We start from the raw sequence: 26,855 nt of genomic DNA, 5'->3' as shown, positions 1-26,855 counted from the left end.
CTGTCTTGGATCCTTATCTTAATTGCATCTTTTTATTCTCGAACAATTAGGATTGGATGGGAAAACTGCACAATTAAGTAGCAAATTTTTCTAATGACACAGAGTGTTAGAATGATCTATTTTTGTATATTCCCAGAATTACAGATTTCATTCCACTCGGGAAAGCCTTATTTGTGGACAAAATCCAAAGTTCTGGGAACACAGACCTCAAGAGAACAACTTTCCAGCTTGCTGGCACCATGAAGCTCCAATATCTCAATGTTTATTTGGCTATTAGACCCCGGGGCAAATGAAAATGATAGGGAGGATAAAAATTCAAATTTTCATGAAGTTTGAGACTGGACATTCTTATAATTGTCAGATTAAACAATATAGGTAAAGTATTATACTATCTTGCTCTGCTGAGTTTTGATTCATATTAGACCTTTAAATCAGTAATTTTTGTTCTGCCCCCCCCCCCGGCAAAAAAAAAAAATTCTGGAAAGAGTTTAGCTTTCACTATTTTATCTGAGAGTAAATTGGAAATCAAAAAGTTCAGTTGCAACTCCAATTTTAATAATTATCACATTGCTGAGTCTCGATTTGAAAACTGTCTCTCACTCTAAAGCCTATGTGTGTGTATGCACCATGCATAGGTGAATGTTTATATGGGGCAATAACAGGGTCAGTTAGAACTTGAAGATGTTATTCCCACCCTAATAATTCGGAGAATAGGAAGCATCAAAAAAAAATGAGGAAGGGAAAGCGAAAAGAAGGGATATTAATGGTAAGTTAGTAAGAGGTTGGGGGAGAGGAAAAATTGAGGGAAGACAGCATTCCTTTGAATTGGATATGTGAAGTGTATCACTCAGGGATGATGTTTGCTCAACATGAACATTTCAAACTATTTCTACACACCCCATGTTGCTTGTCAGCAGAGATATGAAAGGGATAAAGATAACCCTTGGGGTTTCACAGCTTTGCACTTTGAAGAAATCAGCAATCCTTCTCTAGTTATCAAAACCCAGCATTTCTCATAGGGATGGATGTGGCATCCTTTGGAATTACTCAAGTGGAGGCAGCAAACGCTGAATAGACTGGAGCTTTTAAAAATTGAAAGACTGGGTTTCATGGAGTTCTGAAGCCGCTAATATGGAATTCACCCAAGTCTTTCCCTTATTTATCAAAGTAACTTCATCAGCACGTTCACCCTCAGCCACTTGGCTCATTCTCCCCTGAGGTTGGCAGCTGCTCAGACTGAATCGTTCTCTGTGGGGAAGGGTATTGCAACTTCCATCAAGTACGAGTTCATGATGTTCAAGCTACAGAAATCTTCTTCAGAAATGGCTCTTCCAACTGACCAGACAACTTTCAGTCTGTTATATTTTGTTGGTTCTCTGTGTCTCCAATGGTTAAAACCAGCGGCTCTCCCACTTACAGGTGGAGTTTTGTTCCTGCTCGTGGATCAGTGGAGACCCTGGACTACTGGGAATTTAGGGAGCCCCAGGCTGGTGGCTGCATTATGTCAGCCCTGATGTTAGAATCTCACTGAACTTTTGCCTCACCTTCAAATAAAGGAAAGAAAGGGTGGTAAAGGGAGAGAAAAATGGCATGGAAATGGGGGGTAGATCATTTATTTTCTTGTTCATTAAGCCAAGATTACTCCTGCCCTAGGGCTGCTGCCATCACTTGTTCTTGTTCTCCTTAGAACATTTTTCCTTTAATATATCCTCACCTTGGTCCCTCTTATTTCTAGGTCAAATGTGACTTTTGGAGATCAGCCTTCCCTGACCAATTAATTCAGAGCAGTCCCTGGCTCTGTGGATACATTTGCCAGCATCACCATGTTTTAGTTTCTTCGGGGGTTTTATCACAGTTTAGAATCATGTCCGTTGTTTGCCTCCTACCTCCCTACAAGGCAATTTCCCTGAGAAAAACACATCTTTCCTTTTCAATGCTAAAATAGTACTCAATTTGTTAAATAAATTATCAATATTGAGTTAGTCCACTGAACGATTCTTGTGAACATTGTGTTTTTGTCTATTTTTGCACACAAAGAATAAACATAATTATTATGTAAGCACAGAGTACATGGGGTCATGACTTTGGGTCACAATTTTGCACAAACTGGTGTCATGTTATTTCGCAAAATCTCTGACACTAAAATGATAGTGTTGGGAGGCACCACAGTACTTCCCCCCACAACCAAGAAAAAGTAAAGTGTCTGTTTTCTTCTTTCATATAATAACATTTTATAATATTAAGTCACTTCTTTCTCTGTTTATTAGCACAATAATTTCATTAATTCCAGACTTTATTCTATGAAATAAATTTTGTGACAAGCAGAATCACGTTCATTTTTTTCACCCTACTGTATCCAGGCCTACTTTAGTGTCTGGACTATGGAAATTTTCCTGATAGGAAAAACATCAAAGGTAAGAATCCTAACATTTTTTCTGGGTGTGGTGGTGTACATCTGTAACCCCTGAGACTCAAAAGGATGAGGCAGGAGGATTGTAAGTTCAAGGCCAACCTCAGCAACATTGTGAGAATGAGTTAGCCAGACTCTGTCTCAAAATAAAAAATAAATTAATTAATTAAAAGGACTGGGGAAGTAGCTTAGTGAACTAGAGAATCCCTGGGTTAAATCCCTGGTTACCCTTCATTCCCCAAAAAAGAATCCTAACATTTTGCCTAAGCCCCACTTCTAGCTGGATTTCCATTTGAGGCCAAAGTCTCTGCTTCAATATTCTGATTCTTACTCCCTCCAAAACTGCTATTAACTTTACTTGACCTTTGGAGAAGTACTATTTATGGGTGGAACCCCAAGGCCTGAAGCTCAGGCTCTGTACCTGCATCCACACCTCCTGGGGCTCAGCTTCCAGACTCCTGATGATGACAAGCTCCATTCACTTCTGTGGAAACCCTCATGTTGGCTGTTGCTGAGTCTCTGTGAAGTGTGCAGTCAGCCTGCTGTGCTCTCTGCCCTCAGCACTCTTGCCTGAAGACAGTAGGTCTTGTCTCAATCACTGTAGAAGTGAAAAGTACTTCTAAGAAGAGAGTCTCTGTGGCACTTGGCTTACACCAGCCACAGTGCTGTTTCTTAGCTGGACGCAGAAGAAAGTCTCATTTGAAAACATCCACTTCACAAAGTAAGAAACATAATTCCCTGATATTGAGAAACATTCCATAAATATGGATTGAGACAGGGAAATAAAATTTTAAAAAGCACCTGTTGATATTATCTAAACATCTCTTATTGTGCCCCACTTTTAAAAAAAAAACACTCCCTACCCATAAAATTATTTTTAAGTTATGTGTATGTATATTGTTAAAAATAAATAAATTAATTAAAAGGACTGGGGAAGTGGCTTAGTGAACTAAATGTGTGTTTATGTACATATATATACATATATATATATATATATATAATTTTTTTTTTACAGGATGAGATCAAATATATATAAAAGAGAAGATTTTGTCTAGCAACAGATCCTCTTACACCTTTCCTGTGTACCCTCAGAAAGGTGCTAGCCATGCTCCACAGAGGTACTCATGGAAGATCAAGATGACTTCCTGCTACTGCGCCTGGAGATTGCAGGTCACACTATGTCATACTGATCCAGTGGCCAGTTAGTGACCCCAGCCTATCTGTGGTGTAAGGTTACAGAGGCATTTAGTGAAGCTAAGAAATCCTGTGGGTACACCTTTTAAACACAGCACAGATGAGGTAAGTTTTGATGTTGTTTCCATTTGAAATATACCGACACACAAACAAAATCTTGCTTAAAACAAAAGGAGAGGATGTAGTCATGATGTGTGAGACAGTTATCAGAAAGACTGAAGGAAATCAAGGTGGGTGATCTTTGAAACACACATGCACACACCAATACACACACACACACACACACACACACATACACACACACACACACACCATGGCTGCCTGGTCATGGGTAAGCAAGGCACGTTTCATTGGCAGCCTGTGTTCAATAAAACCTTTGTACACATGCCAGAACTCAGCCTGCCAATGATTTTCATGGGTTGTGTCAGCCAATGTTATTAGCAAATTGTGTAGTTAACCTAGTGCAAGAATTTTATTACCACAGTATATTTGGTACTTATATATCACAAAGTTTGTGATACTCAGCCCCTGAAAGCCTTTTGAAAAGAGAAATTGGATTTTTAGAAGCATGTTTACAGTTAACTGGAATTATCACTACCCTGTAAATTCGGTGTGGGGGAGCAGCCCATCAGCTTCATTTTTAATTAGTTATGGCAATTAGTTGGTCTTTCTTTTTTCCCTCCCAGGAAGGAACCATGAACAAAGATCTGATCTATCATTGTAGTTCAGAAATGTGTCGTGTTCTTTTTTTTTTTTTTTCCTTTTTCTTGACCGAAATGCCTTCCAGCTGCCTGCTCCTATCCTAAGCCTAAACAAATCTCAAATAGTTAACATTCTGGGATAGAAAGTCATCCCTAGCCTGACACTCTGATACTGGTGTTAGGTTAAATGCTCAGGATGGCATGAAATCGCCAGTGAGGATTGAAAATACCCAGTGAGAGCACAATGGAGTATCCTACTCTCCCAAATTTGACTAGGGCCTTCCTCCATCTACCAAACTAGCATTGTCCTACAAGACTGAAAAACTATACCAGCTATCTCAAAGAAAAGAAGTTTTTAAAGAATATTTTCTGATCAGACTAGGAGTAGTTAAGGATAGTTTTGAAACACGATATATTCGTGTGCACTGGTAAGTCATAACATCTTTGCCCTTGTAGCCATCACAAGTTATGTAAATGTGTTTGCTTTTGACTTCTCAATGTGTACATTTAAAATTGTATAGAGTATTGTGGTCTATAGCTGAATGAAATATGCTGCCTGAAAAACAAAAGTAAGCAGAGAATACTGTAAATCAAGTAAGCTTAGAACTTAACCAGGAGAGTCAAAAACCTCACTTGAAAATGTGTGTATCATGGCAATATCCACACATAATTTTTCTTAAATATAATAGAAACTCTCAACATCAGAATCACTGAAATTTCTGTATTTATGCATAATTATCTATGTAATATCACATTATCATAGTGGATCTGTGTAATATGTTTGAATCATAAAAATGCAAGAAAAAATCTTCTGAATGTTTAATTTATAGTAGTATGTTATTGTAAAATGGGTAAATATAGAAATTATAAGGAAAAATAAATTAGCCATTATTCCACCACCTACCAGTAACCACATTGTTAGCTTTTCTTATACAGATTATAAAGTTTTATTTATTTTTTTCTCTCACTATCACAATATAAATCTTTGAACATGCTTTATCTTCATTGCTGCATGAGTCTGGGTTGCTGACACTGTAATCTCAGCAACTGAAGAAGCTGAGGCAGGAGGATTGCAAGTTTGAAGCCAGCCTGCGTAACTTAATAAGACCCTATCTCAAAATTAATTGCTGCCTAATATAGCATTATATAGATACTCCATAACATATTTAACCAATAACTTAGAGTTTGATATATATCTTTGTTATTTAATTTCTATATATTTTTTTACCTGGAAAAAATAATAACATATTTTCTGCCTGCATTTTAAATGTTCCTTAGGATAGACATGAAGAAATGTAATTACTTGCTTGAAGATATTTGAGTCTCTTGATTAATAGTGTTAAATTGCTTTGAACAACAAAATGATTTTAGGTGTGTTTTAGATTGCTTTTGCATCACTGTGACCAAAAGACTTGACAAGAACAATTAGAGGATAAAACATGTATTGGCTCCTGATTTCAGAGGTTTAGTACATGGTTGGCTGACTGCAGAGCTCTGGGCCCAGGTTCAGGTAGAACATCATGATGGAAGGATGTGATAGAAGAAAGCAGCCCAGATATGACAGTAAAGAAGCAGAGAGAGCAAGAGACAGACAGAATTCTTCTTACCAGGGACAAAATATAAACCCTAATGTCATGCCCCAGTGATCTACCTCCTCCAGCCACATCCTACTTGCCTACACTTCCCACCCAGTTAATCCACATCAGTGGATTAATCCACTGATCAGGTTAAATATCTCATAATCTAATCATTTCATCTGAATTTCTTGCATTGTCTCATACATGAGACTATGTATGGGGACACCTCATATCTAAACAATAACTAGTTATAATTACATGAGGGGGACAGACTATATACAAAATATTTTTAAAATTTTTTCAACTCATGGTTTGCCACTTGTCCTCATTGAATGTCAATTTTGTAATGTGCAAAATGTGTCTAAATGTGGGCAAGTGAGAGATGAGAAAATACTGATTATAGTTCCAGCATCTAGCAGCATTTATAAGTAAGGATGCATCTTTTTATTTATTATTTATTTATTATTCTAATTAGGTATATATGACAGCAGAATACATTTTGACTCATTGTACATAATTGCAGCACAACTTTTAATTTTTCTGGTTGTACACAATATAGCATCGCACCATATGTGCAGCAGTACATGTACCCAGGGTAATGATGTTCATCTCATTCCACCATTTTTCCTGCCCCCTCCCCCTCCACTCCCCCACTTTGCCCAATCAAGTTCCTCCATTATTCCCAAGCCCCCCCCCAGACCAGACCTCCCCCCCCCCCCCCGCAATATGGATCAGCATTCACTTATCAGAGAGAACATTTGGCCTTTGGCTTGTGGGGATTGGCTTACTTCGTTTAGTATGATATTCTCCAAATCCATCCATTTACCATTGTATGCTTATTTTTTTCTCTATAAAGTCAAAGTGGTAGTGGTGTTGGAATGCAATGGCACTCAAACTAAAGTGTGTGAATGCTGAGGAAAGAATTCAGAAGGTCTTGAACTCCATCACTTGATTTCATAAAGTTCTTAAGCAATCTGGGTCACCTAAATATGTAGATACTCTTGACTAAAAGTCTTGAGAATTTTTCCCTCAGTAACATCACTTAAAGCCTTTTTGAATGCTAAGTAGTACAATCTTCAGGTATAAATTTTACATGTTGCCACCATTTGTTTAAGGCCAGGCATGGTTGTGCATGCCTGTAATCCCAGAAGCTCGGGAGACTGAGGCAGAGAGGTTGAGGTTGAGGATTGAGAGGTTAATATCCAGCCTCAGCAATGGTGAGGCACTAAGCAACTCAGTGAGACCCTTTCTCTAAATAAAATACATAATAAGACTGGGATGTGGCTTAGTGATTGAGTGCCCCTGAGTTCAATCCCCAGTATGCCCCCTCCAAAAGTTGATGTTTAAGAGCTAAACAGGTGTATTTCCATATCTGCATAATGAAAGTGCAGATATTAGCTTCTCAGTATGCTTATCCAATTAGCATCGGCAAATATGAACAGACTTCTCATTGAGAGCTTTCCTTCTCCACTGTTAATTTTGACCCTTCCAGTTCTGCAATTGACAGTAATAATCATCTAGTTTAATTTTGTAGTGTGTAATATCAACAACCAGTAAAGTTCTTCAAGTAAATGGAATACTTCTTTTTGTAATCCCCTCAGGCCCACTAATTTGAAAAGCATATGAATAGATATCCTGGTTTTGATGAGGTCTTTTATATCTCTCCCTTTCCAGTTTGGTGACACAGCAGTGAGCTACCACAAATTGTCAGGAAGTTCACCTTCCCGAAGCAAATATATCAATAGATATGTAGACAAACAAACAGGCCCACAGGCCATCACTTCCCATCACACATTAGCTCTTTGATTCTATCAGCACTCTCAGAACCTTCTGAGATTCCAATTGAAACAAATGGTCGCTGGCCACTGTGTTATTGTTTTCTGGGCTTATTAGAGAAATAAAGGTTGGCACTTACTAAATGAATATTCCCTTGAATGTTGATTGCTCGGCAAATTTCTTGTTTACAATCTCTTTTAGTATCTTACAAGAGAAGGCAGATTTCAAGCCTGGTAAATCCATGCATAGAGAGGTACATTACAACAAAGAAATATGTCAGCAAGGTCCAGGGTTGAGAAGTCACAGTGTGAAGCAGAGTGGTCATCCACAGCCCAGCTTAGCTCCCTATCTTCTGAACACTCTTTGCTTTTACTTTTCTATCAGATGTATTTAAGGAGTCTATTTTCTCAAAAGACCATTTTCTCACATTTTGCTATGAACACTGTGATGGTTCATATATACACACACAGACACACACACACACACACACACACACACACACATACAAGATAATCTTTGTATCCATTTCAGAACTATCTTAGAGTGGAGAGGTACTTCTCTAAACTATACCAATAGTTAGCTATATATATAGGAGAAGAAATAAGAAGAGGTTTAAAAGCAAACACTGTTTCTTAAGTTTAACATCCACTCCTCTTGCTCTGGATGAACTGAACTGGCCTATAGTACATTTCACCAATGAAATTTTTTTTTTTTACTTAGATTATTGGCACACATCTTCTAACCCTACCTAGAACTGACCACAATTAAGTAGGCAGATCATTTCACCATTTTGGTTTAACACCTTGCTTAGCTGGATTGTGTGATCTTTAATGAACTTTCTGTTTTATAGACAGGGAACAAAGAATGATCTCTTCTCTTCTGTTTGAATGCACTTGCCACAGAATTGAGACATCTGGCTAGTTCAGTGTAGCCAGACAATGGAATGGAAAAAATTAAGTGAACAAATCATCCAAAGTTTGCATCCTAGCTAAGAGATGTCCTGATGAATTGTTGATCCTCACTGATCTTAAATTAACTCATCCATAAAATGGACATAATGAGCTTTCTCTTGTGAATTTTTGTGAATCTTTAGTGAGGAAATGCATGGAGCACTTGGTGTGGGGCCTGTCACATAGTAGGTACTGAAAAATGATAGTTGTTCCCAGGAATATAACGTGAATAAGATTATGATATTTCTTCACTTTCCTACAAACTCAGCCTATATTACAGCCTGTGATATGGCAGAATTAATGTTTAAAAAGTCTTAGGTCCCAGGTGAAAGACAGAATTCTGAATTCTTCTAAAAACCCTGAAAGTTACTCCCTTCAGGCTTTGCATTTTTATTTATTTTACTTTATTTTTATTGTACACATTAAAGCATTAAAATTATAGTTATTAATGGGGTATCATGTGATATCTCAACACTTGTATACATTATGCAATGTTTAAATCAGGGTAAACATATCTGTCTCCTTGAAAATCTATCATTTCTTCATGATGAAAACATTCAAAATCATTTCTTCTTGCTTTTCGAGATATAAAGTACATAATTGTTATCTACAGTCACCCTCTTCTGCATCAGCACACCAAAACTTCTTACCCCCATTGGATTGTTACTTAGTATCCATTGATCAACCTTTTCCAATACCTCCCTCCCCACCTCTCCCCACACTCTGGCAACCAAAATTTCACTCTCGGCTTCTATGACATCAACGTTTTTATGTTTCACATGAGAGAATCCTGTGGTACTTGTCTTGCTGTGCCTGCCTCATTTCTCTTAACATAATCATCTCAAGTTCCATCATGTTATTGAAAATGACAGGATTCCATTCTTTGGCTGGCTAAATAGTTTTCTGTAGTGCACATGAACCACATTTTCTTCATTCATCAGTTGATGGGCACTTAGGTTGTTTCCATTTCTTGGCCATCAAGAATATGTGTAACAAACATGGGAGTGTGGATGTCTCTTTGACATACTGATTTCACTTCCCCCAGATCTATACCTGGTAGTGAGAATGCTGCATCACATGGTAATTTTATTATTAATTTTATGAGGTATCTCTGTATTGTTTTCCATAAGGGTTATAGTAATGTGCATTCCCATGAATGATGTTCAAGGGTTTTATTTTCTCTACATCCTAACCAGCACTTGTTGCCTCGTGTTTTGATAACACTCATTCTACCAGAGTGAGATGGTATCTCAATATGGTTCTGATTTATATTTTCTTGATAATCTGTCATGAGGAGCATTTTTTTATATACTTGATTATTATGATATAGATGTTAAGTGTCACTGAAAAGCACATGTGTGAGACAATGAAAAAGTTTATAGGTGAAAGGACTGGGTTATGAGAACTTATATCCAATCAGTGTATTAATCTGGGAAAATAGATTAACTATGCTGTAATTGTAGGCTGGCAGTGTGTGGCTGGAGAAGGTGGGTAACTAGGGACATGCCTTTGGAGTTTATATTTTATCCCTGATGATCTTCACTTGCTTGTTTCCATGTCTTGACCTGATTTTCTCTGCCACACCTTTCTGCCATATGTTCTGCCTCACCTTGGACCCAGAGCTATAAAGTTGGCCATCAACAGAGACCTCTGAAACCTTGAGCCAAATAAATTTTTCCACCTCAAACTTATTCTTGTCAGGTCTTTTGTTCACAGGAACAAAAAATCTGACTAAAATACTGTTGGACATTTGTATGTCATTATTTGAGATGTCTATTTAGGCCTATTACTCATTTTATGATTCTTTTTGCTGTTTCATTTTATTTTCTTATTTTATTTTGAATATCAACTGCTGGTCAGATGCAGAGTTTGCAAATATTTTCTTCAATTGTGTAGGTTGTCTTTTCACTCTATTGATGTTTCCTTTGCTGTACAAAAGATTTTCAGTTTCATGAAATAACTTTTGTATACATTTATTTTTATTTACTGTATATTTAGTGTTTTATCCATAAAGTCCTTGCCTATTCCAATGTCTTGAAGAATTTCCCCTAAGTTTTCTTCCTGTTGTTTCATTATTTCAGTTCTTACAGGTAAATCTTTAATCTTCTTAGAGTAGATTTTTGTAACTGGTTAGAAATAAGAGTCTAGTTCCTTCTTCTGCAAGTAGACACTTGATTCTCCCAGTGCCATATACTGCAAATACTATTCTTTCTATCTTGTGTGTTCTTAGGAACTTTGTCAAAAAATATTTTGCTGTAGGAGCAAGGGACTATTTCTAAACACTCAATTCTGTTCCATGGCTCGGTATGTCTGTTTTTATGCCAATGCCATGCTGTTCTGACCAATAGAGTTTTGCAGTATATTTCAATGTCAGATCATGGTATGCCTCAGGCTTTGTTCTTTTTGCTCAAGATGACTTTGACTATCCAGGGACCATCAGCTTTCATTTACTACCACGAGTGAGCAGGTCAGTGTGGAGTTTTGGGGGAATTCCTAACACAAAGATGTTACAAAAAAAAAAAAATTCTGATAAGAACTTCTCCATTCAATTTCAAATAAACTATGAAACAGACACAAAGTTAACTTTGGTGCATGGCCAAGCACAATTTCATAGCATGAATGTTGAGAAAGTAGCCATTGAAGAAAAATTGACCCCTACATATATCTAACAGAAAAGAATGAAGTGTTAAAAAAGAATTGCAACATATGCTCTTAATTCAGTAATTACTCCAGTAATTAGAAGATGCTACCTAATTTCTCTTTTCTTTTTTTAAAGAGAGAGTGAGAGAGGAGAGAGAGAGAGAGAGAATTTTATTGTTATTTATTTTTCAGTTCTCGGCGGACACAACATCTTTGTTGGTATGTGGTACTGAGGATCGAACCCGGGCCGTACGCATGCCAGGCGAGCGTGCTACCGCTTGAGCCACATCCCCAGCCCTAATTTCTCTTTGTAAAAGAGAAATCAATTACTTTACATATTTAATTTCTGAAAAAGTAATTTTTTTTCTTAACAAAATGTGAAAATGTAAGTTTTGGATTAGTTTCCACTAGAATAACAGAATGGTGTGATTCAAGCCAGCACTCAATCACAATGGTTCACTTAAGCTTAGTAAATTTCCATGTAATTATGCTTAATATACATTTTTTAGCTGTTCAGATACTACTGTATGAACACATGTACATTTCCAAATTCTAATAAAAGATCTATAAAATATGATTAAAGACATATGATTTCTCTCTTTTCTTTTAAAAAATACTACATACAATAAATTGAGGCATGAGTTTGTAGAAGCCCGTATACATTTTATTTAAAAATTAAAGATGAAATAGGCAGGTGACACCTGAAACAAGGTCTTTGTAATACCCCCAAGAGATCCAGGTCTCCTTTGCGTCTGGCCTCACCAGCCCTGAGGCTGAAAACATTGGGTACTCCAGCTGGTTCTCAGAATGATTTCAGAGTTCCTATACCCAATTAGCTGGGTTTCTCCATCTGTTGGTGAAGTTGTTGGTTTAAGTTCATAGACCATAATATGCATGGTCTACATGAAGCAGAGAATAGAAACAATGATCTGAATAATGATCATATTTTCTACAAAGAGCTAGTGTAAATCTTGCCTCTAGCTTCAGTTGATCAATTTGTATATGTAAAGTCTTTTGAAAAGTTCAGTTGGAAACCAATTCAGAATTATAAAAGCTGCTTCTATGCACACAAGTATTTATGCCATCATCATGATGGTCATCATCATCAGTGTTAACATAACATCACAATTGCATTCTTTAGACTTATCCAGAGAAACAAAGCCAATAGCATGGATGGATGGATGGATGGATGGATGGATGGATGGATGGATGGATGGATGGATGGATGGATGGATAGGTAGATAGACAGAAAGTCAGATACAGAGGGATACATAAAAAGAGATTTAGTATGAGAAATGGTTCATGTGATCACTGCTAATGTTAAGAACTAAATGATGTAATTCAGTCTGGATACGTAAGCCTGAAAACCACAGGAGCTTATGGCTTAACTTTTAGTCTGAGGCAGAAAACCTGAGAAACTGGGATTCCAATGGTGTAAGCCCCAGTGTAAAAGCCTGCCTGAGCATATTGAGTCTTACTGTCTAAGGAAGGCAAAGAGGTATGGCATGCCCTAGATATAGAAGAGAATTTGAACTTGCCTTTTTTTTTTTTTTTTTTTTAATTGATTGGAGCCTGCCCGCACTGGTTAGGGTAGATCTTCCTTACTCTTTCTACTGATTCAAGGGCTGATCTGTTCTGGAAACATTCTCACAAACATATTCAGAAATAATGCTTTGTCAGTTATCTGAATATCCCTTAACTTAGTCAAATTAACATCTAAAATTAACCAGCACAATCTCCATCCTTATTAGCTGTCTACTCTGGCAAGAAATGTGCAAGTTCTGTCGTATATTTTACCGGTTAGGATCCCAGACCTCAGTGTAATGTAAATAAGTATCCCCACAAAAAGTAAAAAGAAGACCAGGGACTTTTGTATTTGACAATCCTGACAAGACAGAGGTAGTGATGTTCTTTTTAACACACAATTTTATTTCATTTTTTCACTTGTTAGACAAGAATGGAATGCCCTTCACTTAGTGGCCAGGGTGAGATCTTATACAGAAAAGACTCATTCTATTATCCCCAGACCCAGCTTTAAATCCCAGCTCTTACACCTGTGTGTCCAGGGATTGACTTTCAAAGGTAGCAACCCAAACTCTTTTTGACTTTTGGATTTTCTATGTAAAGGTAAGGAAAATAATATCTATATTTTAATAAACAAATAGTACCTAAAGAAGGTCAATATTCTGGAAAGTAGCTTTGTTATTCTTTGATTTTCTTTTGACTGAGAATCCAGCAGTCTTTAATAAAGAAATGATTGTGGACTATCCTAAGTACTCTTACAAAATAGAGCTGATTTTTATTCACTTGCTTAAAAACAATACACAGATCCCCTATGGTAACTTGGAATGAGCTTGTCTCAAAATCGCTCAATCCAGTGCCCTTAGGATGTCCCAGTTCAAAGGAATGCAGAGGTCACTACTCTGTCAGGTCCTGTGTGTTAGGGCAGAGATTCTGCCCTTCAGTGCCCTGCTCACTCCCCATGGCCTGTCCAGACTGTTTCACTACCAATCTTCCTATTTCTGACAAACAGGGACAGATACCATCCATGTTTGCTTCCCCCAAGGGAACAAGCCAGGAGTCCAACTGAAGGTCTTTTAAAGTGCATCACACACACACACACACACACACACACACACACACACACACACACACACACAAATATAGTTTTTTGCCAATTTGTGTACTCAGAAAATAAAAAATATATAAAAAGGAGGTATCCTGTTTTAAACAATGAGAATTTTTAAAAGTGTAGCTTTCAGTGAGGCTATATCTGTTTCAGCTTTTCAGTTTTGTATTTAAAGGGAAAGGCTGTGAAATTCTTTATTCACTGTGATACAGATTAACCATACACAGTCTTCTATGAAAGGTATTATTGTTTCCATCAAATAACAGCCATAAAACTACATTTATATGTATGGAATTGGTAAAAATTTTGCTTTTAAATAAATGCATTTGGACTTCATATTTATTATAAGGAAATATTTGATTTGATGCATCCCTATTTTAAAGGTGAGGAAACTCAGGGATTAAATGCCTTGCTATAAAATGGTCAATTCTCAGGGTTGCATTGGAGTAAATGTTACATCCATCCCTTTTTGTGTCCATGATTCAACTTCACACTGTGCCATACATTGTTATCAGTAAATGTCCAGGTTATTCACATTTTATATCTGTCCCCATAATTCAGAAAAAAAATTAGATGCTAAATAAATATTGTGCAACTTAGTATATGGGCTACTTGGGCGTTTATAGTGTATCTTGCAAAAATGATTGGCAGTGATCTTTGGATTCAATAGGATATTGGGGGGATGGAAGGTTGGGTTAAGGAGACCACCATTAAATTTTATTTTTTTGAAATGGATAGAGCTTCCAGAGGTCTAATTTATTCTTCTTTGGTTATTTCTAGCTTGAAAGACTTATAACCTGAAACATGCTGAAGATTGTCCTAAAAATACAATGCTTACTGACATGTATTCGAGTATGTAGAATAACTTTTTTTTTGTTTTGTTTTGTTTTTTGCTGGCCAAGGATCTAAGAGTAATTTGGGATCAGGAACCTGGGATAGACCAAAAATATGTCACAATTCACCTCTCCTCCCTATTTCTGCACCATTTACAGAGTGACGCTGTATTTCACCCCCTCAGAAGTAGAGGGTACTTCCCCATGCATTGATTTTGGACTTGGCTACATGACTTTTTTTGAAGATAAGGAAGTCTGACATAAGCAGGAGATTAAAATGTGTTTGTATCATTGACTTGCCAAATGGTACCTCTGCTGTCTTCCCTAAGAAGAGGTTCTTCTAGGCATGATTGTGTATGGAGCAGACCAGAGCCCAGGTCATAAGGAACAGGGAAAATAAGTCAATTTGGACCCTTGGCTGGGAGCAGAAGAGCCTGGCTGAGCCCAGCCTATACCTGTGGATCCCCCAACCCACAGCAGACTCACAGATACAGAGAAAATAAATGCTATTGTAGACTCATGATTTTGAGGTAGTTGTTCCACCAAAATAGATGATTGATATGCTGAGGAATATAATTTTTATAAATCCATTAGTAGAGCCATGAAATATATTTCCATAGCCAAGTCTAATGTTTATAAATAAAAAAAATTAATTAACAAATTTCAAAAATATTTTTTAAATTAACAATTTTTTTAAATTAACAAATATCTGTTATTCTGTAGAAATTAAACTCCATTTCCAAGAAGGCTTTGCAAACAAGGCTTTCATATGAGGAGGTGGACAGCTATAGCTTAGAACTGCTTTCCCCTGTCACTATTATGTTGTTCACCCACATACTGAAAAAATAACTCTCATTTTTTCATTAATCTATTTAACAAACTGCTCTCAAGTGCTTCTGTGCAGCAGGTACTTGGTTGGTTTTTTTCAGGATGAACAACCCAGGTGCCAAAGTGAGCTCATAGCTTCAAAGAGAGATAGAAGTTCAAACAAACAATTATTATGCAATTTGATAAGAGGCAAATATGGATGGTGAATAGTGTTGAATGTGAAGGAGGCTTTTAAATAACAAGAGCAAAAAAAGAATTGTGTACCTGTTGTGAACCGAGTGCTGATCTGTGTGCTTGATATGAATTGTCTCAATAATCTTCAAAGCCCTCCAATGTGAAATAGAAATAACCAATACTATTTCTATTTCACAGACAAGGAGAAGGAAGTCCAGGAATGTTGAGTGACTTTCCTGCCTGGGTCAGGGATTCTATGGCTGGATTTTAACTTAAGCAGTCTGGATTCAGAGTCTAAAGTCTTCATCACTATACCACAGTTGTGGATTAGGTTTTATCTGAGCAATTCTTATATGATAAATATCAAGGACTATAGTATCTGGCCATGTTGTTGGGGTATGGGCCCTGTGTGGATATAGTTACCTGGTCAATGTCAATATTCAGAGGACTATGGTGACCCTGGTTTGATTTACACCAATATAAATATTATAAGGGCCCCAAAACTCTTCTTTTGAAAATCATGCAAAAATATACCATCTACCAACCTTCTCACTGAGAAGTCTGAATAACATCCCAGACAACATCAATATCCACATGAATTACATGGTTAACATCCTGTCTCATAGGTCCTGATCTCAGCTTCAACACAGTGTGATGACCTTAACTTTGACCTCATTACCATCAGGGACTGTGCTAGCCATTAAAACTGAACTGGTGGCACATGCCTGTAATCTCAGGGGCTCAGGAGGCTGAGGCAGGAAGATCCCGAATTCAAAGCCAGCCTCAGCAATTTAGCAAGGCCCTAAGCAATTCTGGGAAACCTTGTCTCCAAGTAAAATATAAAAAGGGATGTTGCCCATTGGAAAAGCACCCCGAGTTCAATCCCTTGTTCAAAAACAAACAGCAACAACAAAAAACTTAATTGTCCCATTCTCTGAACACAAACAGTTCTTAACAGTTTTCTAGTTCTTCCATTCTTAGGCAATCTACACATAATACCAATGGTTCTTGGCATTTTAACTTCTTGTGTTTCTTCCAGTGTATTATACACCTCTTCACTTGCTTCCATAGTCTCTTATGAGGAGGATTTCCTCAATCCTTTGCCATCCCAGTACCTTGTCACCCAAGGACACCTACTGTAGACTCCCACCTAAGTGGACCACTTCAATTATCTGTTCCATGGATTCTTGTTTATCAGCTATGTGGCCTGCTACAAATTTGTGACTCTTAAACTCAACTAGGCTTTGTACCACTCAAGTGTGTGTATATGTGGGCTGAGACTTCCTTCACAGCAGTTATTCCAAAGTTTTATAAGGGTTATAGGCTGACCTGTGCCCTCTCAAAATTCACATGTTAAAGTCCCAAGTAACTTAAATTTGAATGTGTGACTATCCAGTAGAACAGAAGTGGGAGCATTAGTTCCAGAAAGCTCCAGATGCTAAAGTCTCTTATATAAAAAAATGGCCTAGTATTTGCAAATAAACTACACGAAGCTTCTCATGGGATTTAAATCATCTTTACATTACTTAGAATAAATATCAAATATCATATAAATGCTATGTGAATTATTGCTATGCTAAATTGTTTACAAATAAAGACAAGGAAAAAATGTGTATCTTTTTGGTATGGGCACAGTTTTTTAAAAAGCTATTTTTGATCCATAGTTGGTTGAGTCTGTAAATACACAACTTGTAGATAAGGAGGGCTCGCTGAGCTTCAAGGGAGGGCATTAAAAATGAGTACTCAGTTAAAATGAAGTCATGAGATTGGGCCCTAATCCAAAATGACTGGTGCCTTCATAAGAAAAGGCAGGGACACAGACACACAGAGAAGGAAAACGTGAGGAAAAATGAAGAAGGAGGCCATCTAAAAGCCAAGAAGTCAGGCCTCAGGAGAAATATCTCTATTGTCAACTTGACCTTGGACTTCCAGGCTCCAGAGCTGTGGAGCAATTAATCTGTTCTTTAAGCACCCAGCCTGTGGTGCTTTTGTTATGGCAGCCCAAGCAAATTAATACAGTGGAAAAATCTCCCTTTTCTTCTTAGCTTTCTTGTAACATGTAACTTACCTCATATATTTAAGAGAAAATAAGAGATCTCTGGCCTGAACTCTTCAACTGCATTTTGTCATACTTACAAAACTCATTTTTTCCATTCTTTGTTTTTCTTTAGTAAGCACACTCTTGTACTTAAGAATGCAGATTCAGGAATGAGATCGACAGATTTACTTGATGGTGCCATTATTTTCTAGCCCTGCAATCACGGAAAGTCACTTCTCTACTTGAATTTGTATCATCTACAAAATGGGTGTGACTTGTATTGAGGATTAAATGAGTTAGGATGTAAAAAGCATTTAGAATATTTTTAATATTTAATTGATTTTATTTTTTTAAATACATGACAGTGAAATGCATTATAATTCTTATTACACATATACAGCACATATTTTCATATCTCTGGTTGTATATAAAGTATCTTGACACTGATTCATGTCCTCATACTTGTACTTTGGATAATGATGTCTTTTACATTCCACCATCATTGCTAATCCCCTACCCGCTCCCTTCCTCTCCCACCTCTCTGCCCTATCTAGAGTTTGTCTATTCCTCCCATGCTTTCCCTCCCTACCCCATTATGGGTCAGTCTCCTTATATCAGAGAAAATATTTGGCATTTGATTTTTTGGGATTGGCTAACTTCACTTAGCATTATTTTCTCCAACACCACCCATTTACCTGCAAAAGCTATGATTTTATTCTCTTTTATTGCTGAATAATATTCAATTGTGTAATATGCCACATTTTTTAATCCATCCATCTACTGAGGGGCATCTTGTTTGATTCCACAGTTTAGCTATCATGAATTGTGCTGTTACAACACTGATGTGGCTGTGTCCCTGTAGTATGCTGTTTTTAAGTCCTTTGGGTATAGTCCCAAAAGAGGGATAGCTGGGTCAAATGGTGGTTCCATTTCCAGTTTTCCAAGGAATTTCCATACTGCTTTGCATATTGGCTGCACCAGTTTGCAGTCCCACCAGCAATGTATGAGTGTGCCTTTTCCCCCACATCCTCACCAACACTTATTGTTGTTTTTCTTCATAATAACTGCCATTCTGACTAAAGTGAGATGATATCTTAGAGTAGTTTTGATTTGCACTTCTCTAATTGCTAGTGATGATGAACATTTTTTCATATATTTGTTGATTGATTTATATCATCTTCTGAGAAGTGTCTCTTCAGGTCCTTGGCCCATTTATTGATTGGGTTATTTGGTTTTTTTGGTGCCTAGCTTTTTGAGTTCTTTATATACCCTAGAGATTAGTGCTCTATCTGATGTGTGAGGGGTAAAAATTTGCTCCCAAGATATAGGCTGTCTCTATTCACCTTACAGATTGTTTCTTTTGCTGAGAAGAAACTTTTTAGTTATGATATATAATAATAAATACCCAGAAATACAATTATATATTTAAGACCAGTTACTGTCACAGATGTCCCAAAATCTTATCTGAAGTTTAAATCACCATCTCTTTACATAAAACCTTTCCTTCTTGGACTTAAAATCAACATACTACAAGGACACAGCCACATCAATGTTTATAGCAGACAAATCACAACAGCTAAACTGTGGAACCAACCTAGATTCCCTTCAGTAGATGAATGGATAAAAAAAATGTGGCAAATATACACGATGGAATTTTACTCAGCAATAAAAGAGAATAAAATCGTGATATTTGCAGGTAAATGGATGGTATTGGAGAAGAAAGTGAAGATAGCCTTATATCAGATATAAGGAGGCTGATTAAGGAGGCTGATTTATAGTGGGGCAGGGAGGAGGAGCATGGGAGGAATAAATGAACTCTAGATAGGGCAGAGGGGTGGGATGGAAAGGAGGGGGAAGGGATTAGCAAGGATGGTGGAATGTGATGGACATCTTTATCCAAAGTACATGTATGAAGACATGAATTGGTGTCAACCATACCTTATATACAACCAGAGATATGAAAAATTGTGCTGTATATGTGTAATAAGAATTGCAATTCACTGTCATTTATTTTTTAAAAAATCAATTACAAAATAAAAAATCAATTAAAAAACTTTTCTTCTGGCTTCTTCTGAAAGATTCACATAATATTTTTTCAAGTATTTCTCTTCCTCTTCTTTTCCTTCTCCTTCTCCTCCTCCTTTCTTCTTCCTTCTTCTCGCTCTTTTTCTTTCTTTTAGTGCTGGGGCCCCAAACTAGAACCTCATTCACGCTAGGCATGTGTTCTACCAACTGAGCTACATCCTCAGTCCAAGTTTTATTATTTCTAATATAAAATTTTCCTCCAATCTGCCTCCAACCTTGCATCTCTGGTGATGCTATCAGGTAGATCCTCATTTTGGTTGTGTTGTGTCTGTTGGAAGAGTGGGGATCTGGACTACAGCACCTAATCTACTTCTAGTCTCCTAGTTCCGTGTTCCGGTCTCCTGGTCTCTTATTCATTTGACACTCAGAAGATGTTTTTTTCAAATAAACACATTCATGTCCCTTCTTTACCTAAGTCCCCTCAACAGCTTCAAATATAAAACAATACTTTGAAGTGGTTTATGAGCCCCTCCTGATTTACATACTTTCCTAAATCTTTCCAACTTTAAGTCCTGCCAATACTCCCAGTAGAGCCAAACTTAACAACTTGCATTTGTTGATTCATGTTATCTTTCAAATTCCTGTATGTTACTTGCAATGTAGGCTTCAATCAGAGATATTTAAATATCAGAGCTCAATTAAAAAACTCTAAATATTTAAGACAAAAACACACCCAGATCAAAGGAAAATCAAGATTTATTAAAACTCTCATGAAGAATGAACCAATCTGATTATATAAAGCAAAAAATCTTTCTGGGTTCTTTTAAACTTTTTATTAATTTTTCCCCATTTTGCCAATGATTTCTGTTGAAACATGTCTTTACTCACTCCCTTGATTTAGAAACTTATTCATATTTATTGCTACATTTGGAAACCCTTCACCCACTATTATTTTAAAACACCTTATGCTTGGATATTGCAAATAATGAACCTAATTTGTAAAAAAATAATTGCACATAGATTGACTTTTTTTAAAAAAGTATAATAAATAAGATCATAGGGGTGACTTTTATATTTTTCTGTGTTTGTGTATAGTTGTATTTTTAAATGTTCTATTGTGTACATTCATCACATTTGCAATAAGAAAAATGTGTCTAAAAATGGAACAATTATCAAGCAATCAACAATTTATGAGTTTGGAATTTACATATATGTTCTTTTAACATAAAACACTTGGAGTTAAGTGTTACTCAACGCAAATGTGGAGATACCTGCTAGTTGAATGGTACCTTAATACAGACCCCCTGGGGATTTGCTCTATTCTTGCCAGATGTAACTTTCATATTTTCCCTCTAGCCTGGATAGCACAGCAACTGATGGAACACATAGCACATAGCATCAACCAGATGACTTTGGAACTCTCTTGGCATCAGTGCTTATGGAAATATGTTTGAACTCCTTTTAACAAGGTTTGAGGGATCTTCCCACATTTCAGTGTGCATAATTGTAAGTTTTTAATTCTTGGCTTCAAGCACGCAAGATTTGTCTTTCTTTCCTTTACCCAACCAGTTTCCTGGTTTGGTCTTTACGTATTGCTATTTATCTCTATGAATGCTACTGCTTTGTTTATAGGATAGGTGACAAGACACAAACCAGGGTTTGGAAAGAGTGAGTGGGATGTGGCTGAATGTAAGTTGCCTTTAAGGAAATGTGCTTTAACTTCGATGTTTGCATCTGGCTTTTTGTAGCCTGGAGTCCGCTCATCTTATGCTGTGTGTGAATTCCAGTCGGGTGATTCATTCTGACATGGGAGTTCTTTGCTTCTTTTTCTCTGCAAAGATGTGAGAGAAAGAGGGGAGAAGGGTCTCATTCCTTCTGATTTTTTTACTGAGCAATCTTTATTTTTTCCCATAGCTAGGGAAGAGATTTTTCCGATGAGAAATACTACGGTTATGACATAACAATTCCATGTTGCACAACTCAATTCATTCTTCTTGTTGTTCTTTCTTTTTTTACCCTATTTCTCACAATTCAAAGTAAATTGTGAGATTACTAGTACAATTAAGGCTCTGGAAAGAGGAAAACTGCATATTATGGCCTTGATAACCCTTTGTGGAGAACAAGTTGCTCGTCTGCCACAAATTCCAATTTTAGAGTTGGATTCAACAATAAAAGTGAATAGAAGAAACACAGGAAAGCAGATATGTGTTTTAAAATCATCCAGGACCAGAAGTGTTTATCTAGAAACACTGGGCTCTGGCAAGATGTCTATCACAACCTCCTTGCATGTATTCTAGTTTGGGCAGAATGATCTGTTATCTAAGCACTTTTACAACCCTATTTTGGAAAGGTCTTCCTGGTCACACATACCTTAAACTAAAGAGGAAGGAAGCTGATTACATTAAAAAAAAACTGAAATAGATTCTTTAGAAAAATACAAATTATATTTATACCATTACTTGCAATGATAAATGAATTTGCCACATCTACTGGGATTCAGACAGTTTCTTTGTTTAGTGGGGGGTAATGCACATATTTTAGCATTCAGATAAAACAATGTTAAAAAATGTGAAAGTAAAATTGCCAATGTAGGTGATCTATCCAGAGGTTAAATATTTTGAATAAAAGAACTAGTATTTGTACACAGTCTAATTTCAAGGAGGTAATGAACAGTAATGTGAATGTGCCATTCTTCATTTATATAGATGCTATAGGAGATAAGTCATCATTGCAAATTTTACACCCAGTAAGTTTTCTTTCTATTTCTAATACAGAGCTCTCACACTCATACACTATTTCTGCTTCTATTCTCATTGCCAGTGATTTAGAACATCACCATTTTTCATAGTTCTCTGTTTTGTCTTCTTGCCTCTAGTCAAAACACTTCCAGCTACTTTTGTGACCATTAAACCTCCCCTTGTGCATTAATTTAATCAGTGAATGAGACATTAATTGTCAGTTACAGAAAACAATATAAAAGTGCCTAAATTTAAAAAAGGACTATTTTGAGCCAGGCAAATGGTGTATAAATGGTTAATGCAGATATGGCTCATAAGAACATTTAACAGGATGCAATTAGGACTATGTAACTCTTTTCATCTCTTGATTAATTATGGTTATTTCTTAGAGTCTCATGATATGGTGATCAGATAGATTGAAAAAAAACTGATGCAAATCCCAATGTACTACTACTACTCCATTAGAAAAAAAATAAAAAAGAAAGAAATCTTTAATTTTCCCAAATTGGAAAAAAAAAAAACAACACTTGAGAAAGAAGGTTTAGCCCTGCTTAGATAATGTTCCATCCTTAATTCAGTGCTATATATCCAAGGCCAATAGACCCTTTGTATAATTAAATTTGAGTCAAGGCTACAATGCTATCAAATGTCTAGTACATGATAAAAACATGAAAAGGCACATAAAGGAACAATAGAATATGAGGAAAAATAGCTAAAGTAACTGGCAATAACAATAATCTTGCAAATATTCCAGGTATTGCCATATATTTTTAACTAAGTGTATTTAATATTTTTTAAAGGTAGTAATTTAGATAAAGAGTTGACTATCACAAAAATAGATCAAGTAAAAATAGAAATTGCATTAAAATTCAATTGATTGATTTATCAACAGATTGAAGACAGCAAAATAAAGAATTAGTGTACTGGATTTTAATTTAGAAGGGCATAAATACAATTAAGAAAAATATAAACAATATAAACAAAAACAAATCTTAAAAATGATCTAGACTAAAATATTTAGTGGTTTCAGGAAGTAAAATATAAAATATGTGAGTTAAAACCCCAGAAATAGAATTTTTTTTTAAAAAGTCAGAATAAATAGTTGAAGAAAAATGTATGAAAATATTTAATACTTATAAGAGAAAGTAAGCTACAAACTCCAAATTCCAGATGAATCCCTTGAAGATTATTTTTAAAGCTATGCTTAAGTTAATACTGCTAAAAATCAGCAGCAAAAGGAAATCATATAGGAATCCAATAAAAACAGATGATCTTCAAATAAAAAAAGAACAAGATTGACAACTGACTTCTCAAAAGAAATAATGAAAGCCAGAAGGCTATAAAATTATATATTTAAAGTGCTGACAGAATATACATGCAGAACAAGAATTCTACACTTAATTAAACTACAAAGATGAAAAGTATTTATTAACAAATGAGAGAGAGAGAAATCATCACCAGCAGACTACCTTAAAAAATATATATATATATATGATATTCTGCATGTAGAAATAAAAATATATTATGTGTGTGTTTTAGTCAGCTTTGCATTACTGTGACCAAAAGAACTGACAAGACCAACTTAGAGCAGGAAAAGCTTATTTTGACTCATGGTTTCATAGGCTCAGTTCACGGTAGGGGGAACTCCTTTGTTTTGGGCCTGGAGTGAAACAGAACATCATGGCAGAATGGTGTAGTGGAAGGAAGAAGTTCAGAACATGGCATCTAGGAAGCAGAGAGAGAGAGAGCTCCACTACTCAGCAGGGACAAACATAAAAATCCAAAGGCACACCCCCAGTGACCTACTACTTCCAGTGACACCCTACCTGCTTATAGTTACCACCCAGTCAATTCCACTGATGAGTCCACTGATTGAGTTACAGCTCTCACAATCCAGTTGTTTTACCTTTGAATATTCTTGTATTGTCTCATAACGTGAGTTTTGGGGGGACACCTCATATCTAAACCATAACAACATGGAATTTGAGAAATGCAGAAGGAAACAAAGATACAGCAGAAAAACTGGTAAGAATCTGGGAAAACATAAATGATTAACATATACATTAAAGAATAATAATATCATCTGGATTTTAAAATATAACTTACTAAAACAGTGATATAAAAGTCATCAGGTAAGAAAAACAGTTATAAACTATTTTGAGTTTTTTATATTGCCTTGTGTGAGGGTAATAAAAATTAATATTTAATTTTGAAAATCCAAGCATACCTGTTAAAAGCCATTCAAATATTAAGTATGTTACATTTTTATTGTCAAAATCACTATAATTTTGAGGTTACTTCTTTGTCTTTTAGCACCTTGTTTTATAAAATAAAGAAGTATAGGAAAGAATTTATATTGTTGAACATATTTTGAATTATCATTTAGAACTTCTTTGACACAGATTTTAATAATATACACTAAGTAAAATAGTTAAAAAATAAAACACATGGTTATTTGCAAAAAAATGATAATTCTAGTCATGCTTTTTTAACTGGGAAAAACCTACATGCTTTCACTCAATGGAATAGTTTTATATAATATTCTTTAATGTTTCAAATGAAATAATAATATTGAGTAGCTTTTTTAAAAAAATTATTTGTTTTAATTATTAGTTAGACATGACAGTAGAATGCATTTATGCACTTTGATATATCATACATAGATGGAATATAATTTCTCATTTTTCTGGGTATACAAGTTGTAGAGTCACATTAGTCATGCAGTCATATATATATATATATGTAAAGCAATGATGTCTGTTTCATTCTACTGTCTTTCCTATCCCCACATCCCCTTCTCTCCTCTTCCTTCACTTTCCTTTACCTAATCTAAGGTAATGCTGTTCTTCTCTAATGCCCTCACTGCCTTATTGTGAATTAGCATCTGCATATTAGAGAAATATTTGCCATTTGTTTTTTTGGGATTGACTTATTTCACTTAGCATGATATTCTCCAACTCCATTTACTGGCAAATGCCATAATTTCACTCATCTTTAAACTGAGTAATATTCCATTGAGTATATATACCACATTTTCTTTATCCATTCATGTATTGAGGGACACCTAGGTTGGCTCCATAGTTTAGCTATTGTGAATTGAGCTGCTATAAACAATGATTTGTCTGCATTACTGTAGTATGGTGATTTTAAGTTCTTTGGTTATAAACTGAGGAGTGGTTTTTCTTTCTTTCTTTCTTTCTTTTTTTTTAAAGAAAGAGTGAGAGAGAGGAAGAGAGAGAGAATTTTTAATATTTATTTTTTAGTTTTTGGCTGACACAACATCTTTGTTTTTATGTGGTGCTGAGGATCGAACCCGGGCCGCACGCATGCCAGGCGAGCGCGATACTGCTTGAGCCACATCCCCAGCCCCTGAGGAGTGGCTTTTCAAAGTATTTATTTTAAATTGTTTTGGGTAATGTTTATAATAAAATGGTATGTGAAAAATATTACTAAAACTTATAATTCTAGGTATATAATAGGAAATGTCAATATGTCTAAATAAATATCATACTAAATAAGAATAAAAGAATCCAAATTTTACCTGCATTCTCCATGTCATGAGAATATTAAGCTTATTTTAGTTTTTTTTTTCTTTCATAAAGAATACTTCTCACTGTAAGTGTACAAAATCAGCTAGGAAATAAGAGCCCAGGACATAATATTAAATGACATTCCATAAAATGATTCCTATTTGGCGACCAAATGAATTTAAAATAAACTAAATTATGTCAAGTTTTGTGTTAAAGAGAATAATGACCAACAAAGATATCCATAAAGATGTTCATTTACATGGCAGAAGAACTTTGTAGAAGGAATTACGTTTATAGAGCTTAGTTCAGGAAGATTTCCTTATATTATCTATGTGGACACTTCTGCCAATATGTTCTGCCTCACCTTGAACCCTGAGGAGTGGATATGGCTGTCTATGGACTCTGAAACCATGAGCCCCTAAATAAACTTCTCTTCCTCTATAGTTGTTCTGGTTGAGTGCTTTTAGTCACAGCAGTGAAAAAGCTGATGAAAACACAAGGTCGTCACATGGGGTTTTAAAAGTTAAAGAGAGAAGCACAAGTCAGTCTAAAGGTGGAAGACAAAAAGAGACAAGAGAGATTCAAAGCTGGGAGGACCTGGACCTGCATTTGCTGGCTTTAAAGATGACTGTGATCCAAAGACTGTGCATAAGGCTCTGAGCTGATAGCCATCCAGGAAAGGAGGCCCTCAGTCCTGTAGTCACAAAGAATGTGAATTCTGTCAATCATCTGAATGAGGAAGGAAAGAGAATCTCCCTCAGAGCCCAGAGCCCAGGAATAAAGAAATCCCTGCTGACACCTGAATTGGGCTG

This window comes from Ictidomys tridecemlineatus, chromosome 5 (genome assembly GCF_052094955.1).
Source record: "Ictidomys tridecemlineatus isolate mIctTri1 chromosome 5, mIctTri1.hap1, whole genome shotgun sequence".
Classification (NCBI taxonomy): Eukaryota; Metazoa; Chordata; class Mammalia; order Rodentia; family Sciuridae; genus Ictidomys; species Ictidomys tridecemlineatus.
This window is presented reverse-complemented; position numbering follows the sequence as displayed.